The 20,299-nt window shown below is 32.5% G+C and overlaps 1 pseudogene; it reads left to right on the forward strand.

The window, feature by feature from the left end:
• The first annotated feature begins 17,886 nt into the window (after window positions 1–17,886).
• Window positions 17,887–18,787, forward strand: LOC109680586 (olfactory receptor 5AS1-like; annotated as a pseudogene).
• Window positions 18,788–20,299: the final 1,512 nt, after the last annotated feature.

Here is a 20,299-nt window from a genome sequence, read left to right on the forward strand (position 1 = left end):
TTCTAAATAAAACTTTTAAGCAAGTTGTGCCTCTTGTTAATATTCTCTGAACATTCTCATCTTATTTTCTGTCAATTTCATCTCACAGAAACTAAAATTCCTTTGTTCAATAAATTATGATGTTCTTCCAGGAACAACGAGACCCCATGAAAGGACAAACATAGCTTTGTGCTTCCATATCTACTTGATTTTGTTTTGAGAGTGGAGATTTTCCAAACTTGTGTTTTGCTCGGCTTCATTACATTAAGGGAACACACTTCTCCCAACTTTCATTATATGTACCCCAAGTTGCATTTTATATATATATATATATATATATATATAAACTTTAACTTTCCATAAGTAATAATGTTCTAACAGTGGGAGAGAAAGAATTCCACTGAAATTGAAAAAAATATTTTTATATTATTAGCTGAACATGTTTTCTTAAAGATAAAATGGGTAAAATAGAGATACTGCTAGCAGAAAATGTGACTACCTGATAAGTTTTCAATTGTACTAGTATTTATGCATACATTCCCACTCTCCATTTCCTTGGCAATGTATCTTGGTTTTGGCCAGTATCTACTTTATATTCTTCTACACTTACTATTATGATCACTTTCTTAAATTGTGTATTTTCCTTATTCCTTCCTCTTTCATTTTTTCTTTTGTCCATCCTTACACATACAAAAATATATTAACAACTTGTTTTTTTAAATGTGTAACTTTTTCACAAAAGTTACGTATTTACTTTCAACCACATCATCACTATGTATATTTACTTACAGTGCATCTTAATATGTCTTCATATAATTGACTTATGCTTTGATTTCTATGGTGAATTGCAATGCTTGGCGCATTCGCACTTAATGTCATTGTGATATAATTTAATTTAGTCTATCTTCTTGCTTCAATTTTTCTTTCTCTTACATTCATTTTTTTCTTCTGATAATTTTTGCCTTTATTTCATAGCGTTATGAATTCCATGGGTTTTCCCTATATATGTACCACCTTCAGTTAACATCTCAGAAAGTATTTGAGAATTGACAATATTAAGTATGCACTTTTAACATACTGAATGTTTGTACACTTGGAATTACACTACTTTATAATTTCTTCCTTTAAAATGAGGTTTTGTTAACCTTTCCAATTACCCACTGTACATCTTAGGCTTCATATATGTAATAATTTTATAACAAGCTAATCTCCTTTCTGATTTCATTCTCTATGCTTTTGTTATCATATATTTTACTTGCATCTTATGTTTTAAAACTCAACCCAATTATGCATAATTTTGGTTGTGGGTGAATTTATTTTTTATTTTTTCCAGCTTTTCTATACAGAAGAACTTGGATAACACCATGTGATATGAGATAAGTCAGATATAGAAAGAAAACTACTACATGATCTCATTTATATGTAGAATCTAAAAAAATATTGAACTCATAGTAACAGAATAAAATAGAGGTTAACAGTGATGAAAAGGGTATTGGCAGAAATTGGAAGATCTTGGTTAAAAAATGCAAGGCTGCAATTATATAGAACAAATAAGTATAGAGATTTGCTACAAATCACGATGAATATAGCAAATAACAGTAAATTTTATATTTGCTGTGCAGATTTCAGATGCTTTGTCCCTGACCAAAACTGATATGATTTCTCTCCCTCTTCTGCAGTTTCCACAATGTGATCAAAGTGGAATATGAACTATGTGTACTCTTTTGAGCCTGGCTTCCATTCCTTATTGTAATGTTCTCTAATTCAGCAATAGTATTCTTTTTATAAGTAGGGAGTTTTTTTCCTTTTATGTTTTCAAGTAGTAGTTTATTATATGACTATATCACCAGGTGAGGAATATTGCAGTTACCAACTTTATAAATTTTGAATAAAGCTCTTCTTTGTTTTCATATATTAATTGAGCCATAATTAAAATATGTTCCACATATTTTTTATGTACAGAATGTTTTGATATTTGTGTATATTATGAAATGATTATCATGATCAAGCTAATTAAAATATTCACTTCTCCATAGTTGTGCATGTTTGTATGTGTGGCGAAAACATTTTTTATCTATTATTCTTGTAAATTTCAATATGCAAAACATTACTATTAACTTTAATCACCTACTTGTACATTGAGTCCTCAATACTATTCATCTTATACCTGGAAGTTTGTGCCCTCTATCCCCAACCACTATGGACATCATCCATTCTATTCTGTTACAACTGCACATTAAATTTTTCATTTTTTGAGTTCCAAATTATTTCCTTCTTTTGGTTTCTAGCTATTTTATGTAGCATAATGTACTAAAACTTCACCCATGTTTTTGCAAATGGCAAGATCTCTTGTTCAATGTGTTTAGAGTCCATTGTGCATCTGGTTGTGTGGGAGGGGGGTATATTTATAAACCATAATTTCTCTAACCATTGACCCATGGATATTTTAGCTCATTCTATTTTTGTTAATAATGCTGCAGCAAACAGGAGTAAAGATATCTCTTTAATACTTCTTTTATATTCCTTGGCAACCGTTCATCAAAAAAGGTTAAAAATAGCAGATTTCCCAATATACATTTGAAATTGAAACTTTTTATTATTCTTATATTCACATGTGCATACATTATTTAGGTCATTTCTCCTCCCCCAACCCCGCCTCCACCCTCTTCTCATCTTCCACCTCAAAATTTGAGTGTTAACGGGAACAGTGAGTGAGATAAGTTGTACAGCTTTCTCTTAGAAACCCAAAAGTTGAGGATAATTATTGATTTTTTTTTTTTTTTTTGCTTTCAAGGGCATTCACCTTTGCTGAATTTAAAAGAAGTGTCAAAAATTATGAGAAAACCTTGGCAGTATTACTAATGTGTGTGTTACAAAGGACTTTCTCTTTGGTGCCTGCAGTGACTTTCTTTGTGCTAAATTCAATAGATGATTTTATTATTTTATATCAGTGATATGTCTGAAGAGTTTCTCATATCAGTATAATTTTGGTGGCACTGGGGTTTGAACTCAGGGCCTCAGCTTGCTAGGCAGGTGCTCTACCACTTGACCCTCTTTGCTAGCACAAACTATCTTATAAAGTAATTAATGTACATAATGATTTTTCCAGAATGAACATATGGAATAGAATCTAAATTTGACTGTTACATATCCTTGAATGCATGTAAATGAGTACTGATCAGGAAACATTGTAGTGTATGAGATATGGGGAAAGTTATACATTTTCAAATAATTTATTCAACTAATGAGTGAATAAAGGAAAAAAATACATGGAAAAAAGTTTGAATGTGCACTTTCTAAGTGCATTAAGTATCTTTGTTAATTATTGAGTTACATTAATGATGATATTCATGTTTTTGTTGATGCATATTTCAACATATCTTGATCAAATTTAAAGATAGATCGAACCCCTTAGTTACAAAAATCTATTTAATTATACTGACAGGCCATATTAATATAATAGAATTTATCACTTCCAGTTACTTGTTTATACCTTTTTAATTTTTCTAGTAAACTATTTTAGAAGGTATACTTTTATATTTATTCATCAGGTTAATTAAAACATTTTTATCAAATAATAGGCATCTCAATAAATATTTATAAATACAAAATGAATGAAAGATTGAGTAATTTAAAAACACAATGAAATTCTTGAAGTCAGTCTTATAAATGATTAGATTTGTTTCATCCCTTCTTAGACTGAAAATATTGCTGTGAATGTCATGTATGTATTAACTATAATGATTTAACAATTGACTTCACTTTAAGGTGTTTGTATGTTAATAAGACACCACATTTAATTAAAATAGGTCTTTTATATAGTCATTTATGTTGCTAAATGTCTGTGTGGATTTTTTATATAAAACAATGAAAATATGTTTTGATTAAATATTTGCAATGGTTGATTTCCCTTGTGAGTCAAAAAAGAAAAACACAGTAAACATTCTGATGGCTAACACTGTCCTTTTCCCAATGCGAAAAGCAGTAATCACAATTTTCAAAGGGATTCATTATATTAAAGTAGAAAAAGTTCTTGCCAATTATACATCAGACAAAGGACTGATAACCAGAATATACAGGGAACTTAAAAAACTAAATTCTCCCAAAACGAATGAACCAATAAAGAAATGGGCATGTGAACTAAACAGAACTTTCTCAAAAGAAGAAATTCAAATGGCCAGAAAACACATGAAAAAATGATCACCATCTCTAGCAATAAAGGAAATGCAAATTAAAACCACACTAAGATTCCACCTCACCCCTGTTAGAATAGCCATCATCAGCAATACCACCAACAACAGGTGTTGGCGAGGATGCGGGAAAAAAGGAACCCTCTTACACTGCTGGTGGGAATGTAGACTAGTACAACCACTCTGGAAAAAAATTTGGAGGCTACTTAAAAAGCTGGACATCGATCTACCATTTGATCCAGCAATACCACTCTTGGGGATATACCCAAAAGACTGTGACACAGGTTACTCCAGAGGCACCTGCACATCCATGTTTATTGCGGCACTATTCACAATAGGCAAGTTATGGAAACAGCCAAGATGCCCCACCACTGACCAATGGATTAAGAAAATGTGGTATCTATACACAATGGAATTTTATGCAGCCATGAAGAAGAACAAAATTTTATCATTCGCTGGTAAATGGATGGAATTGGAGAACATCATTCTGAGTGAGGTTAGCCTGGCCCAAAAGACCAAAAATCGTATGTTCTCCCTCATATGTGGACATTAGATCAAGGGCAAACACAACAAGGGGATTGGACTATGAGCACATGATAAAAGCGAGAGCACACAAGGGAGGGGTGAGGATAGGTAAGACACCTAAAAAACTAGCTAGCATTTGTTGCCCTTAATGCAGAGAAACTAAAGCAGATACCTTAAAGCAACTGAGGCCAATAGGAAAAGGGGACCAGGAACTAGAGAAAAGGTTAGATCAAAAAGAATTAACCTAGAAGGTAACACCCACGCACAGGAAATCAATGTGAGTCAATGCCCTCTATAGCTATCCTTATCTCAACCAGCAAAACCCCTTGTTCCTTCCTATTATTGCTTATACTCTCTCTACAACAAAATTAGAGATAAGGGCAAAATAGTTTCTGCTGGGTATTGAGGGGCGGGAGCGGGAGGGGGTGGAGTGGGTGGTAAGGGAGGGGGTGGGGGCAGGGGGGAGAAATGAACCAAGCCTTGTATGCACATATGAATAATAAAAGAAAAATGAAAAAAAAAAAAAAAGAAGAGTCTTTCTTCACCAGATATTCATCAGGTTTTTTTTCTCATAAGAATAGTCATTGCTTATGATGCTTATCCCCTCAGTAATAACTACTCTTTATTCACTGAAAGGTTCAACTCAAAAATGTAGTAAATATTATGGTTAATTAGACCCACTGGGTATTTACTTCGGTTAATCTCTGTCAAAATGAGGCAGCATTAACACTAGGAATCTGCCGATTGAAAAAGTGAAACAGCAATACTTTCAAAAATAGTCATCAGTAAGACTTAATTTAATGGTTTATTATTCAATTGCTTGAATTTCCTTTCCAGGAGCAAGGCAAACTGACATTGTTTACCTTCCTTTACTTAGATAATGGTTCAGTGAAAGGTACTAATTATATTCAGAGGCTCAACTACAGTTTCAATTAGCACTTCAAATGAATTTGCATACCATGATGAAGGAAGATAAGCAACAATTGGGTGGTATTAAGTTTAAAATTATAAAAAGTCAACTTTAACCAATTTCTCAAATTTTAGAAAACATGGTTACAAATCATTGGATGCTATGGCTAACAAAGGAAAAAGAAAGCAAAAATTAAAAATATTTGAAGAATTAACTCATGTAAGGGAACAAAATTTAAAAAGTTATGGCAATTAAACAAAAGACTGAGTTACTGAATATAAGCTCAATATGTGAAAAATAATAGCATTCCTTACAGCTATAGAAAATAGTTACAATTATTTCTTAAAAGACAAAATTTCTAATAAATCAGGCAGGCCCTTAGGAAAATAAAACTAACAAAATATACTCTAAACTTTTGTAGAGAAAAATGTAAAATACCATTAAAAGATCTTAATGAAAATGATGACCCCATTTTGTTGAGGATGACTCAAAGACATATTTTACATGTTTAATATAACATGTATAATCAAAATTTCAAAAACATTCTCAGTTGAAATGATAAGTAAAATTTGTCAAGGAACAAAGAGATGCAATCCAAATTGTGTATTTTCAAGTTTGTACCAAAGACATATCAATACCATCATAGGAAGGGCAGCTTACCAATGGAGAAAATTTGATTGATAATATCATTAGAAAGCCCAGAAACAGACAAATATGTTCTGAAAATGTATCTTTTATTTTCATATTTTATCATTTTAACTGTTACATGAGAATATTATTTTCTTTTTTCTCTGCTTAGTCTCTGCTGCCTTAACCATTGTTACTTTCCTAAAATTAGTAACATTGAACACTGTCATTTTTATAAATTTAAAGTAAATACTAAAACATTGCCACTTATTCGCTTTGATCATACCATGCATATATGAAATTTTATATCATATGATATCATTGGAGGTAAATGAAAATATAAAATATGAAAGTTGTGGGGAAACATGCTATCTACATAAAAAAATACACAAAAACTTTATATAATGCATGAAACATTTTCCCAGATATGATAAAGATTAAAAACTTTTCTCCCTTACTACATTGGCAAAACATTTTGAATATGCCAGTGTAATGTATTAGTAGTAAGAATATATGTTGGGGTCCACGGTTGACCACCCCTCAGACGAACAAAAAGACACTCACGATAATGTAACCACAAAGCGAGGTTTATTTCCAGCCAGCTGGGGTCCAGGTATCCGCCCGATGCAGTGGGTTTCAACACGGACCCCGAATACAAAATTCAGGCTGCTTTTATATTTTTTTAGACATTAGTCACGGTCACACAGAAATTTTTATGGTTCCTGGGGTCACATATTTCTGATATCACCCACATCTTGGTGGTGGGGCAAGATTACTTGAAGATTATTTATCAGGAATTTGGTAAACACCAGGTGTGTCAACTCATTTACTCACATACCGTTTTAGCAAGATTAACCAGAAACAGTCTCTGTTCCCAGAAACCGTCCCACCTCCCTTTGTTCCAGTAAGTGGTGGCTTGGGTCATGTTAGCCATGGCCGGTTTCAGGCTGAGTGGGCTGCAAGCCTCAAAGGTACCCTAACATTTGTACCCTAACATATACAGCCTGAGTTTTCATATTGTCAAAATAAAGATAGGTACAAAAAATTTAAGAAACAACATATTTCATTTTAAAGTTAAAGTTTATATACATTTTGTACAATCATACCCAATGTCTTGCATATGTTCATTGGATGGCATGGAGAAAACATAGAAGCATTGATCATAATAAATTGTAATGAACAGCTTAGTTATAATGCAGCGAAAAAGAGGAATGCAAAAAAGGTTTAAAGAAAAGAATACAGGATATGTATAAACATGGGAGAATGGTAGAAACACAATAGTTTAAAAATATTGATAGAGTGGACAAGCTTAATGACATTTATGATGTTCAAAATTTTAAAAATAGGTTTATTAAAAGTTTAGTTTTTCTTAATATGTTCATGGATAGTATGTAAGGAAGCTACTCATTTTTGTGTTGACTCTGTATCCTGCTACTTTGCTGTAAGAGTTTACTAGATGTAAAAGTTATTGGTAGTGGATCAAGAAAATATGGTATATATACATCATGGAGTGAAAAAAAAAGTTATTGGTGGAGACTTCAGGCTTTTACTTATAGAATCTTATTTGCAAATAAGAATGATTTGCTTTCTTCTATTCTTAATTCTGTTCATTTTATTTATCTTGCCATTTTGCTGTGGCTAAGAATTCAATCACTGTATTCAATGAGAGTGGACAGCCTTGTTTTATTCCTGATTTTATAGGAAATGCTTTCAGTTTTTTCATAATGTTAGCTATAGGTTTGTCACATATAGCCTTTACTATACTGAGGAATGTTACTTGCATTCCTAATTTATTGGAACTTTATCTTGAAGGGACACTGAACTTTGTCAAAGATTGCATATACATCTATTGAGAAGAGTGTGTGGCTTGCCACTGATTTCATTTATGTGTTTTATTACGTTGATTGATTTACTTATATTGAATAATCTTTGCATTTCTAAATGAAGCAACTTAATCGTGGTGTGTGATTATCTTAGTATGTTGTAGAATTTAGTTTGTTAGTACTTTATTAAAACTGATAGTGTTTGTGTTCAACAAAGAACCCAGACATGGAACATGGTCTATAGTTTTCTTTCCCATACATTATACCCTTGAAGTAATAAATAAAATAGCTAAGAGTAAACCTAATATTAGAGGTGAAAGACCTCTACAATGATAATTATATAGGACAGAATGTGAAATTGAGGAAGACACTTGAAAATGGGAAGATCTCCCATATTTACAGATCAGCAGAATTAATACTGTGAAAAATGTCTATATTACCAGAAACAATTTACAAATTTGATTCACTTCCCATAAGAAAATTTCTTCATAGAAATAGAAAAATCAATCTTAAAATTCAAAAGATAACCTCTAAAAAAATTAAAAGACAACTTCTTTACAAAATGTTATTGGGAAAACTGGATATCCACATGAAGACTAAAATTAGATCCCTATAGCACACCTTGAATAAAAACCAATTGAAAAAGTATCAAAGATCTCAACGTAAGACATGACACTTTGAAAGTACTAGAGGAAGACTGGGGAAAGGATTCAAGATATATGCACAGGAAACAACTCTCTAAATAGAACTCCATAGCTCAGGAAATAATATGAATAATTTACAAATAAGATTAGGTCAAATTAAAAAGCCTCTGCACAGCAAAGGAAACAATTACCACAGTGAAGAGACAGCCTACAGAACGGGAGAAAATCTTTGACAATTATTTATCTGACAAGGGATTAATATCCAGAATGTGTAAAGAACTCAAGAAATTAAGCACTACAGATCAAATAACCCAATCAATGTATGAGTAAATTAACTGAACAGACAGTTCTCCAAAGGAAAAAAAAAATAATATGGGTGAATTTATTTGTTAAACTGAAATACAGATAATTATAAAAAAACAAAGAATGATAATTTCACTGTGAAGGAAGCAGATTAGTGTGTATAGTAAGACGAGATTCTTATTTTGACAACATTCATAGTTCTTTTTTTCTATTTAATTTGTTAAATTAGTGTGTATTTATTTATTATGCTTTCAGATTTACATAGTGTTCCTGTATTCTTATTTTGCTTTTAAATTTGCATATTAAGTACTGTGAAAGCAACTCACTGTCTCTGAAATAAGAGAATGACTGGATAGAACAATACTGGATCTTTTATATTCCCTATCCCAAACCCCAAAACAGAGAAATCACCTTTGTATTGTTCAGTGAGTCATGAAAGCTGAGGATAGAAAATGAAATAAAACTCAGAGCTTAGTACATCCTATAAAAATAAGGTTAATTTTTTATATAATATAAAATCAAGAATTTTGAATTTCTTTTTTTTTTTTGCTTATATGTGATTTTCTATTATCATATTATTGCTGTACTTGGGGTACATTGTGACATTTACAAAAATTCTTAGACTATATCATAGTTGAATTCACCACCTCCATCATTCTCCTTTATCCAACACTGCCCCCATTCCTGGAATAGTTTCAACATGTCTCCTTTTTTCATTTTCAGATATTAGTACATAATATGTCAACTATATTCACCCTTCTACATCCTTTCCTTATATCCTCTCCCTTCCCACTGGTATCAACCCCCCCAAAAGGACCTGTTTTAGCTTCCTATTCTCTGTTCTTGAAAAAAAGCATTTTTGTTTCTTTAAGATAGCTACACAGAGAGTTTCATTGTGACATTTCCATGTATATATGTATTATAACCTGAATTGGATCATACCATCAATTTTTCTTCTTTCTAACTTTGTCCCCTTGCTATAGTGATTTCAACAGGTTTAAAGGTTCTATACTCATTCTTTTATACATAGTACATCAACCATATTCATCTTAACTTCTTTCCTTTACACTCCCTCTCCTTTTAATCTGTTTTTCATAATATTGCTTGTATTTGTGGTGTATCTATCTCCCACACTGAATTTTAGTTTTTGCAAAAGTGAAATACTTGATACTTTATAGTTTGGTTTCTGTATCAGAGATTCCCATGTCAGCCATATGTTCCAATATTTTACTAGGAAGACTCATAGAACTCATATATCTATTATTTGGAGGAACATATTCATCAAAATAGGCCAGAAGTTCAACCACTAGAAACCTCTTTAATGCTTAAGAAATTATGATTCTGTCTATCAATGTTCATTATATATATATATATATATATATATATATATATATATGTATATATACACATACAAATATGTATATAATCTATGGTCACAATGGAGTTAAATTTCAATGTGTGTGTATGTGTGTGTGTGTGTCTGTGGGGGGTTTTGAAGAGAAAGAACATGCACAAATTTTTGAGCCTACTGGCTCAGACATTGCTTATTCTCTTGACTTTGTAGTTTCACTGTGGTTTATATAAACATCAAAGATCAATTTATAAACTTCAAACACTGTGTTTCTGCTATATTTTAACAAAGTTATTCAAAAAGTTTTTAAACATCAAATTTGAACTATGAAAATGTTAAATAAAATATAAACAATAAATTACCTGCACACATGATATACAAGACATACAAAAATATTATTCAAATGAATGTAGCTGAAATAGCATGACACTGGAGTAAAATATATATCTCAGAAAGAAACAAAAAGTATGAACTCTGTAATGCATAATTAAACTTTAAATGTCATTGTTTCTTTTAATGTATATCAAACATGTGAGTATAAAAAGTGAACATTTTAGCGTTTTGTAACTTGGAGACATGTAAACCGAACAGTGCAACTATTTCCATAACAAATGGTATGGGGTGATAAATGGACCCCTATGTTTGCAAACAGATAAGGAGCTGAATGCCCTTTCTCAAAATGTGGAGATTGCCAATAAATGTGTGAAAATGTTCTTAACTTTAATAATCACCAAGGAAATGCATCAAGACCACAAAAGAAATGACCTCACAGGTGAAAACTGGGTGTTCTTAAAAAGGAGAAAAGAAAGTGTTGGCAAGGAAATTGGGATAGCTGAATATCTATTATGCTTTTGGTTATGGTTAATTATAACTGAATATTATAGCATGTTTCTTTAGGTATCTTTGAATAACTCAGTTTTCCCTTTCTTCTTCCTTGCTTATACTTTTCAAAAATAAATTAATGATGTGCTGTGAATGCAACTCACTATCTCTGAAATAAGAGAATGACTGACTAGAACAATACCAGTTCTCTTATATTTCTCCCTATAGAACCCCAAACAATCACCTTTGAATTGGGTGTAGTAAATCATGAAAGCCAAGGATATAAAACGACATATAACTCAGAGTGGAGTATATTCTGTTAACAATAAGTCTAACTTTTTAAAACTATTCTGTTCACTAGTCATCAAAAGCTTTTGGGACCTCCTAGGTTTATACCTTAAATTCAAACACATGGTATATTTCCTTAAGAGGATTTCCTATACAGAAGACAAGTGTCTCCAATAATGCACACAAGGATGATTCTATTCGTTTGAAAACTGAGATTGCCACAGTGACTTTAAGACCCCATAATGAAGCTAAGAAGTCCCCCTTTAGCTGCATGCACATTAAGGCTTGGGTAGTTTCACTATTCTTTCTTTATCAAAAATTATATTCTTTATTTTTGAGCGAGGAAAGAAAGCAAACTGATGAGATCCTTGCCCCTGCTTTGTTCCTGGAAATTTTTAGACTCATTTTCCCTATTCCCTATCATTTCTGTGAGGTGTCCAATGTTTCCTGCCTTAAGTGAGAAAAACCACTTTACTGCTATTCTTGTAAAATACATCATTTGCAAAATTCTATAGTACTCTTAAAATTAATCCTTAAATATGAAAACATGCATATTACAACTAGAAAGTGAAGTTATTCCAAAAAATACAAATTAGAAATTGTTCTACTATTACCTGTGCAGATTTGTAAGTTTATTAAATTAAGAAAGACCAAATATAAGAATAATAACTTGAGCACTTCTCTCACTGCGAATACTTTTCAGATGTGTTTGTCTAGTTCTTAACTCCTCACAATCATTACTTTTCTGGTTAAGGATTGTGGCCCTCTACTCTAAATACACTGAATTTTTTCACATTTATTCAATAAGAATCCCTTCTTGTAGAAATCAAATTGATCTCAAATTTTCTACTAGGTACATCAAGGAGGTGAGTTGCTTGCAGTGAATCTGGATATTGTTTTGTCCAATCCTCCTGTTGTAAAGTACATAATGTGCCACTGTCAATACTTAAAAGATATGACAATCTAGCCAGGCATTGTTAGCTATTAAGATATACTGCTGCAATGGTTAAAGATAGCTAAAAATCATGAAACAGATACCATTTGCTAAGCAAAGTTCTCAGTACTTACATGCATTATCTCAACCCTCACAAGAATCTGATGCAGTCGGCAATTATTACAATTTGAAACTTTAGGAAATTCAGTGGCTGGGAAACTTTGCCCACACCTCTAATGCCATCTATTGGGGATGCAGAGATCAGGAGGATCATGGTGGGATGCTAGCCTAAGCAAGAAATTAGCAGGACCCCATCACAATCAATAAGCTCAGTATATACCTGTGATCCCAGATACGAGGGATGCCTTAGGTAGGAGGTTATAGGGTAGATATTGGCCCTGATTGTCCCTGAAAAGTAACTAAAGTAAATAGAGTTGAGGATATGACTAAAAAAGTAGAGCACATGTCTAGGAAACTCAAGACCTTGAGTTCAAAACCCAGTATCACCACTCAAAAAATAAGGAAAATTAGATGAGATCAGTACATTAAGACTCCATAGATGGGAAATAGTTAAAATTAGCATTGAAATCCTAGTTACTTGAGTTATCAGCTCTTACATATACAGCTCAGCCTTCAAGATACATTCTCTTCTAGTCACTAATATAATGAAGAAGAAAAATTAGAGCAACATGGAGTCTTCTCAATAGTATACAGCTGGCTGGGCACCAGTGGCTCACACCGTAATTCTAGCTACTAAGAGGCAGAGATCAGGAGGATCGCTCTTCAAAGCCAGCCACAGGCAAATAGGAAACCCTATCTTGAAAATGCCCAACACAAAATGGACTGGTGGAGTGGCTCAAGTGATAGACCACCTGCCTTGGCAAGCATGAACCCTGATTTCAAATCCCAGCTGAGCATTGAGATGGTTCTTTAGCATTTCCTTACATACCTACATACTTAGACTCTAGAACAATTACTTGCATTCATAGTTAGAAGTGACAGAATATCCACAAAAATTATTTGTTTTCTATTAGCTGGTAGAATTAAAGTATTTGTCTTGTTATTGCTGTTTAACAAATTATGTGCTAGTGATAAAGACATACACTGTTTCCCTCTACTCCACAGTCAATTGTGTTATCATTGTCATGATTTCCTTTTTAAAAAGTCACATAACAACCCTACTGAAAAGAGAGCAATTGTCTATACAATGCTCTACTGGGCTTGGGATTATCTTGGGATAATGTCCCACTTGTCATAGACTGGAAGACAAATACAAATCCCTTGTAAGACTTATTTCCAAAACCTGAACGGAAATATATTTTTTTCTCTTGTACCTAGTAAGTTCTAAAATTCAAAATTTAGATGCTACTAAGGTAAGTATTTTCTTCCTTAAAATACCTACAGAATCTCTGTTGTGGATGTTACAAAGACGTTGGACTTACTTTACACAAAATGTGTATTTGCTCACCACATGTGAAGGTCTCAGTTTGTGCATGTACATGGGCTGGGAATGGAGGCAGAGGCTGCTGATGATACAGAACTAGGTTTACCTATTTGTGGCAATTACAAAACATTTTTTAATCAATAATTTTTTAAAAATTATTGATTTTGCCTATTTTTTAAATTTCAGAAAATCAGCAAATTTCCTTTGTCAGGAAACTAAACCCCAAATTTTGGAACACATGTTCGCTCACAGTAGGTTTTGTCACTTTGTGTTTGATTTTATAGATATCAGCTACTAGAATTCATACTTTCAAAGTCAGATATTGAATTATTTATAATCACCAGGATATTGTGCTTAATCACGGCACAATGGCATTTGTAAAGGAGAAAATGAATTGAAAATGATTAGCTCTAAAATTTCTGCAATGCACAAATCCAAGTAGCAAATGTAAATCTGTTCACAAATAGGCTTATTTAATGAGATTTCCCTGAGAACAGATGAGAGCCAGTTCAATTCAGTAGATTTTTCTAATAACAAGCCAAAGTAGTATAAAATGAACCCTGTGAGAGAGTGAAGTTATTCTGGCATACTCAGTCTCTTCTTCAATAGTCAAATACAGACACACTCTAAACAGTTTGTACTAGACATGAGGATTCTTAAAAGAAAAATTTTACTTTGATCTTATACTTATGAATACAAGAGACACATGGGTTAAAAATAATTTGTGAAAATGTTACTGGTTAGATGATTTCATTTTTTGGTGGGTTGAGAACTCAGGGTCTCCATGGGTACTAGGCAACCATGCTACCATGTGAGCCATATTCCCCAGCAGTTTTTGCTTTGGTTTTTTTTCAGATAAGGTCTCCCACTTTTTGCCAGAGCTGACAAAAATAATAGGATCCTATTATTTCCACCCTTCATACACCTGAAAGTTGTATGCGCCATGCCAGACTTGTTTGTTGAGATGGAATCTTTCTAATTTTTTTGCCCAAGCTGACCTGAAATCTCAATCCTGCCATCTGTGCCTCCCAGATAGCTGGGTTTACAGGTATACACCATAGCATCCAGTATTTAGATGATATTTTGACTATAATTTATATACCCCATCTGAAAATAGAAATGTGAATAGGATCATTAGTAAGCTCTTATCACTTCTAACATTCTATAACCATAAAACCTATCTAACAATTCCTATTGCAATAGAACACATTTCAAAACAAGAGGAACTAAACTATTTTTGAGTAGGAAGAGAGAATTGGACTCTGCATGAAACCAATTTAATTATATCTTTAGGCTTTCCTTTCATTATTTGTAAGAAGAAATTATATCTATTTCATAGGATAATCATGAAAACTAAACAAAATAATACATGCCGTGGAATTAGTAAGTATTTTGGCCAGTCTCCATTCTTTTTATCAATTTTTCATCACATCATCATCAACATTCAATGCAGGCATCAAGACATTGTATTGAACTACACCAGAGTTCGTACCTATAGAAATCACTAATACCAGCTGATGCTAATAGTGACATCTCAGTGAATATAATCTCTGGAAGCCAATTACAATGACTCCTACATTGGGTATATTTTTGGTATTTTTCCTGATTATTTGAGAATTTTGTGGAATTGTTAATTTTCACTTGTCTGGATATTTCCAGTGAATAATCACAACATGTTTTGATAAATATGCCTTATTTTAAGTTTCTAGTAATAATCTCTAAGCAAACATAGAAATTTGCTCAGCCATTTTATAGCTGCTGAGTGTATACAGTGTCACTTATTTCACATAGTAACTGTGCAGAATACATGAAGTAGATAGGATTTAATAAATAGAAAAGTATGCTTTGAGTAGTGAAAAAATTATATGTAGATGAAATAATCTGTAGTACACCATCAGAATTTGAGCCCAAGCTTCTAGAGATGTAATAATCTTCTCTACATATCAACTCCAAGCATATAAACAGACAAATTTCATGAGTCTAAGGTCTCAGTATAGATTTTTATTTTTCAAGTCAAAAGATTGATGTTGGTAGTGAGAGCTCATCGAATATAAACTCTTTGAGCCCCTGAGAGATAATCTCCTAAATTTGGTGTACTTTGATATTTTTCATAGTTCTTTAATGTTAAACATTTAGTTAGAGGATTGACCAAACTATTCAACAGACTCTATTAAGCTTGTGGACAGGAACTGTACTTTTCCCGTCTCTGCTAAACCAGGGAATATTTGTGTTTATTTGACTTCCAAGAAAGGCAAATGCATTCCTTCTGTGTAGCATACTCAATTCTCTGAAAATTCTTATAAAAATGCTCTGTATCAAATCTAAATCCACCTCCCTTATTAGTAGCCTTATTAAATTACATCTTCCAGAGACAAAGGAGGATAGGGTAAACATAGCTGTGTATTTGATGCAATTCAGAATTTGACCATACTTCAGGACAAAAAACATCCTCGACAGCCCTCCTGATTTGCAGAATCTTTTATTTAATGCCAACTTCCTCATAGACACAGATGCCTTAAGGGATGTTTAGCTGTGAACACTTTAATTTTTGAAGTGGGAGGGTAAATAAGAAAGTTAACAACCTATAGACAAATGAGAGATTTTATATGAGTAAGTCTATTCCAAATAGAAGAGATATATACTACTCCACTGCAAGAGAAACACTCATTGGATTTATTTGGGAGCAAAGACTAGAGACTGTAAAAAAGGAGGCCAAAGGTAAGAAATATGATATTATATCTTTTATTTAGAAAATGCCAAAACATCTCCTAGAATTTACATTACATATCCAAAAAAACCCCAAAAAAACAAAACAAAAAATCCACAGGCATTCATACACAGATGTGAAAGCATACACAAACAAACAGCTTTTAGTTATGACTTAACATCAAAAGAGTATGTTTTTGTACTCAGTTTGATCAATGCAAAGGAATCTATGGGCAGAAGCATCTTTGACTTCTCTTAAAGATGCTTAAGGGAAAATGAATGCTTATTTGTATGGTTTGTGATAAATGGATAAGTCAATTCCAATTTAAAAAAAAAGCTTTTGGACTAGCTGATTTTTTTGACAATGTTAAAGGACCAATTTTTAAGGCTCTTCCAGTTTTGTTAAAAATAATTTATGCTATATTAACAGTTGGTACGATTTTTGGAAGGCAAAGAAAACTGTTAAAAAAAAGTTACCAATGTCCCACATTTTATCTATGAGAAATTAATATGTACTTTCTAACTTACTTACTGTTTGATACTAAATTAGAAGGGTTTTTTTTCTTAGAAATGTGTTTGTTTTGTCATTGTTCTTTTTGGTTTGAAATGTTTTTTATAAGAGATAGTCTTCTTACTTATTGTTGCAGTAACTTTATATTAAGTTATAAAATGTGTACCTATTGATCATCTATGTTATAATATTTCAATGTTACTTTCTTTCTAAATATATACTTAATAAATAAACATTTTGATATCATTCACAGTTATAGTTATTAGATAATTAATTTATCACTCTATCATAGAGAGGATAAAATACTTCACTTAGTTCATGCAAACCATAAGTAGCAAAGCCAGGATTTAAATCTAGTCATCTCATACACTATTACTGTGCTTTTAATTGTTATATTAAGTTATCCACTCCATATATTGCAAAAATTCTTCCATCTTTTTCATGGGAAAATGTGATTTTAGGATTATAAAAGAGTCTTACCTGTATATATACACTTTACTCAATTTCATTTATTTTATCAGGTCTCATCACATAAGCTATATTTTTCTCTAATGTCATATAAATGCATAGTTTTTAAGAGAGTAGTAACATCATAAAACACCTTGTTGTAAGTAGTACTTTTCTGGAATCAATGATTTATAATAGCCTCCTATAAATGAATGACAAAAATAAAACCAACAAACTGTCACACAAAGTGCCACATATGTTTTAATCTTCTATTTGCTTCCTTAAAAGGCAAAATAAAGACCTTGGTTCACTGATCACCCAAGTCAATTCACATTGCCTGATTCCATTTATCTCCAATGAGCAAAAGAAGAAAACTAAGAAGATGTTGGAGACTAACTATTCTGAACCAATTGAATTCATATTTATAGGATTTACTGATTATCTCTTTCTCAGAATCACACTGTTCTTGGTATTTTTCATAGTATATGCATTAACTGTGGTGGGAAATATGGGTTTAATAATCCTAGTTAATACTGACTCAAGTCTCCAAACCCCCATGTATTACTTTCTCAGCAACTTATCTTTCTTAGACATCAGCTATTCCACAACCATTGCTCCTAAAATGCTGGTAAACTTCCTGTCTTCTAAGAAGAGCATCTCATTCCATAGCTGCGCTGTACAGATGTTTTTTTTTTGCTTGTTTTGTGGATGCCGAGTGCCTTATCCTGGCAACAATGGCATATGACTGATATGCAGCCATCTGTAACCCACTCCTCTGTTCCACAATGGTGTCTCGGAGGGTCTGCATCAGCCTTGTTGTCCTGGCTTATTCTTGTGGAAGTATGACCTCACTGGTGCATGTCTCTCTCACATTTAGGCTTCCATTTTGTGATTCCAATGTTGTCAATCATTTTTTCTGTGATATCCCACCTCTCTTGACTTTATCGTGTTTAGATACCCACATCAATGAGCTTCTGCTCTTTGCCTTATGTGGCGCAATCCAGATCAGCTCTTTTCTGGTCATCTTTATCTCTTATTTCTGCATTCTTCTTACTGTTTTGAGCATCAAGTCCTCGGTAGGCAGAAGCAAAACCTTCTCTATATGTGCTTCCCATCTCATAGCAGTCACCTTGTTCTATGGAACACTCCTGTTTATGTACTTACGTCCCACCACCAGCTATTCTCCAGACACGGATAAGGTGGTTGCAGTGTTTAATAAAGCCTTATTTATAAACTACAACTGCTACAAAAAAAAACATGGTAGGTCACTTTGGATAATGTAAACATTTAACAATATTTACTCTGCTAATCATTTTGTATGGAATATTTTTCCATTTATTTTTTGTCCTATTCCTTTCATTTGATCAACATTTTATGGTGTGTAGTTTTAAGATTTAGTTTAAATTTATTCCTACATATTTACTTTTTCCATAGCTTCTGCAAACGATATTTTTCTTCACTAATTTTTTCCAATAATTTACTGTTAGGACAGAGAAATGTTCCTGATTCCTGCATTCTGCAACTTGACTGAAATTGCCAAGCCTAACTGCTCTTTAACAGAATATTTAGGTTTCTCTATGTATTAAATGACATCACCTCCAATTTACATTTTCCTTTCTAATTTGGATGCATTTTATTTCTTTTCTCTCCCTAATTGCTCTAAACAGGATATCCAGTACTATTCTGAGCAGAAATGGTAACAGTAGGCATCCTGGACTTGTTACAGATCTTAGAGGAAAAAACTTTCAGCATTTCCCACACTCAGTAGGATATTAGCTGTTGGTTGTCATATTCTTCTATGAAGCTAATTTCTTCTTTTTTATCCAATACTTTTGACTTTATTAATTCATAGTAAGTCACCTGAAAGTATATCTAGTGGATTTAAATGTTCAGTAAGCTAAAGTGGTGAACAAAACCATTTATTTCTACGACTACTCAATATCCCAGATAGGTAAGTCACTTCAACACAGATAAATAGCAACTCCCATGCCCAAATAGTGCTTTATTTTGTAAATTTCAAAATACTCCTATATTATGTTTGGTTTTTTTTAGCCATAGCTAATTTTAGTTAGTTTAGACAGAGACTTCACCTGGAAAATAAATTTCCTAAATTCCTTACACACACTTCAAAACTACTGAGTTTAAAGGCCATTTATGAATCCAGAGCTACCAGTATCATGTAGTATCATGTATGGCATATTAAAGCTTAAATGTCTGAAGCTTATTAGTACTTCACAAATCACATCAAGCAATTTGTCATCCTGTGACAATGGTCACTGTTATGAAGTTTTTAATCACCATTTGATCTCAAATAATGAAGCAAATCCCAACAGAATATACAAAACAGCTCTGCATTTACAAAAGATTGCTTCCCATATTGATTAATCCAAGCAGCTAACTCATTGATTCATACAACTTCATTGAAGAAATTAATTACTGTCAGAGCTTTTAGTTAATTACTAACCCATTGACAACTTTTATCATTTATTCAGTGCTCTATAAATCAGTGTATTGGAATAGATTCACTAATAGCTTCAAGTTTCCTAACCATGCAGATGAAAATTGTAACATGTTTTGACATCCTATTTAGAGTCTAAAAGGTATGTGACTTCTAATTTCCATTCCATGCAGAATAATCACAAAGTATTCTATTATTGACATGCATAAACTACATCACATTTCCTATTATTCTAATGCTATAAATTAAATGCCCATGCTCCCATCCATCTCAGTCATGAGCACAAATGTCTTCCACATGAAGGCTTGGAACAGAATGTGTCACTTCTATAGTAGTG

The sequence above is a fragment of the Castor canadensis genome, chromosome 1, assembly GCF_047511655.1.
Source record: "Castor canadensis chromosome 1, mCasCan1.hap1v2, whole genome shotgun sequence".
NCBI classification, from domain to species: domain Eukaryota; kingdom Metazoa; phylum Chordata; class Mammalia; order Rodentia; family Castoridae; genus Castor; species Castor canadensis.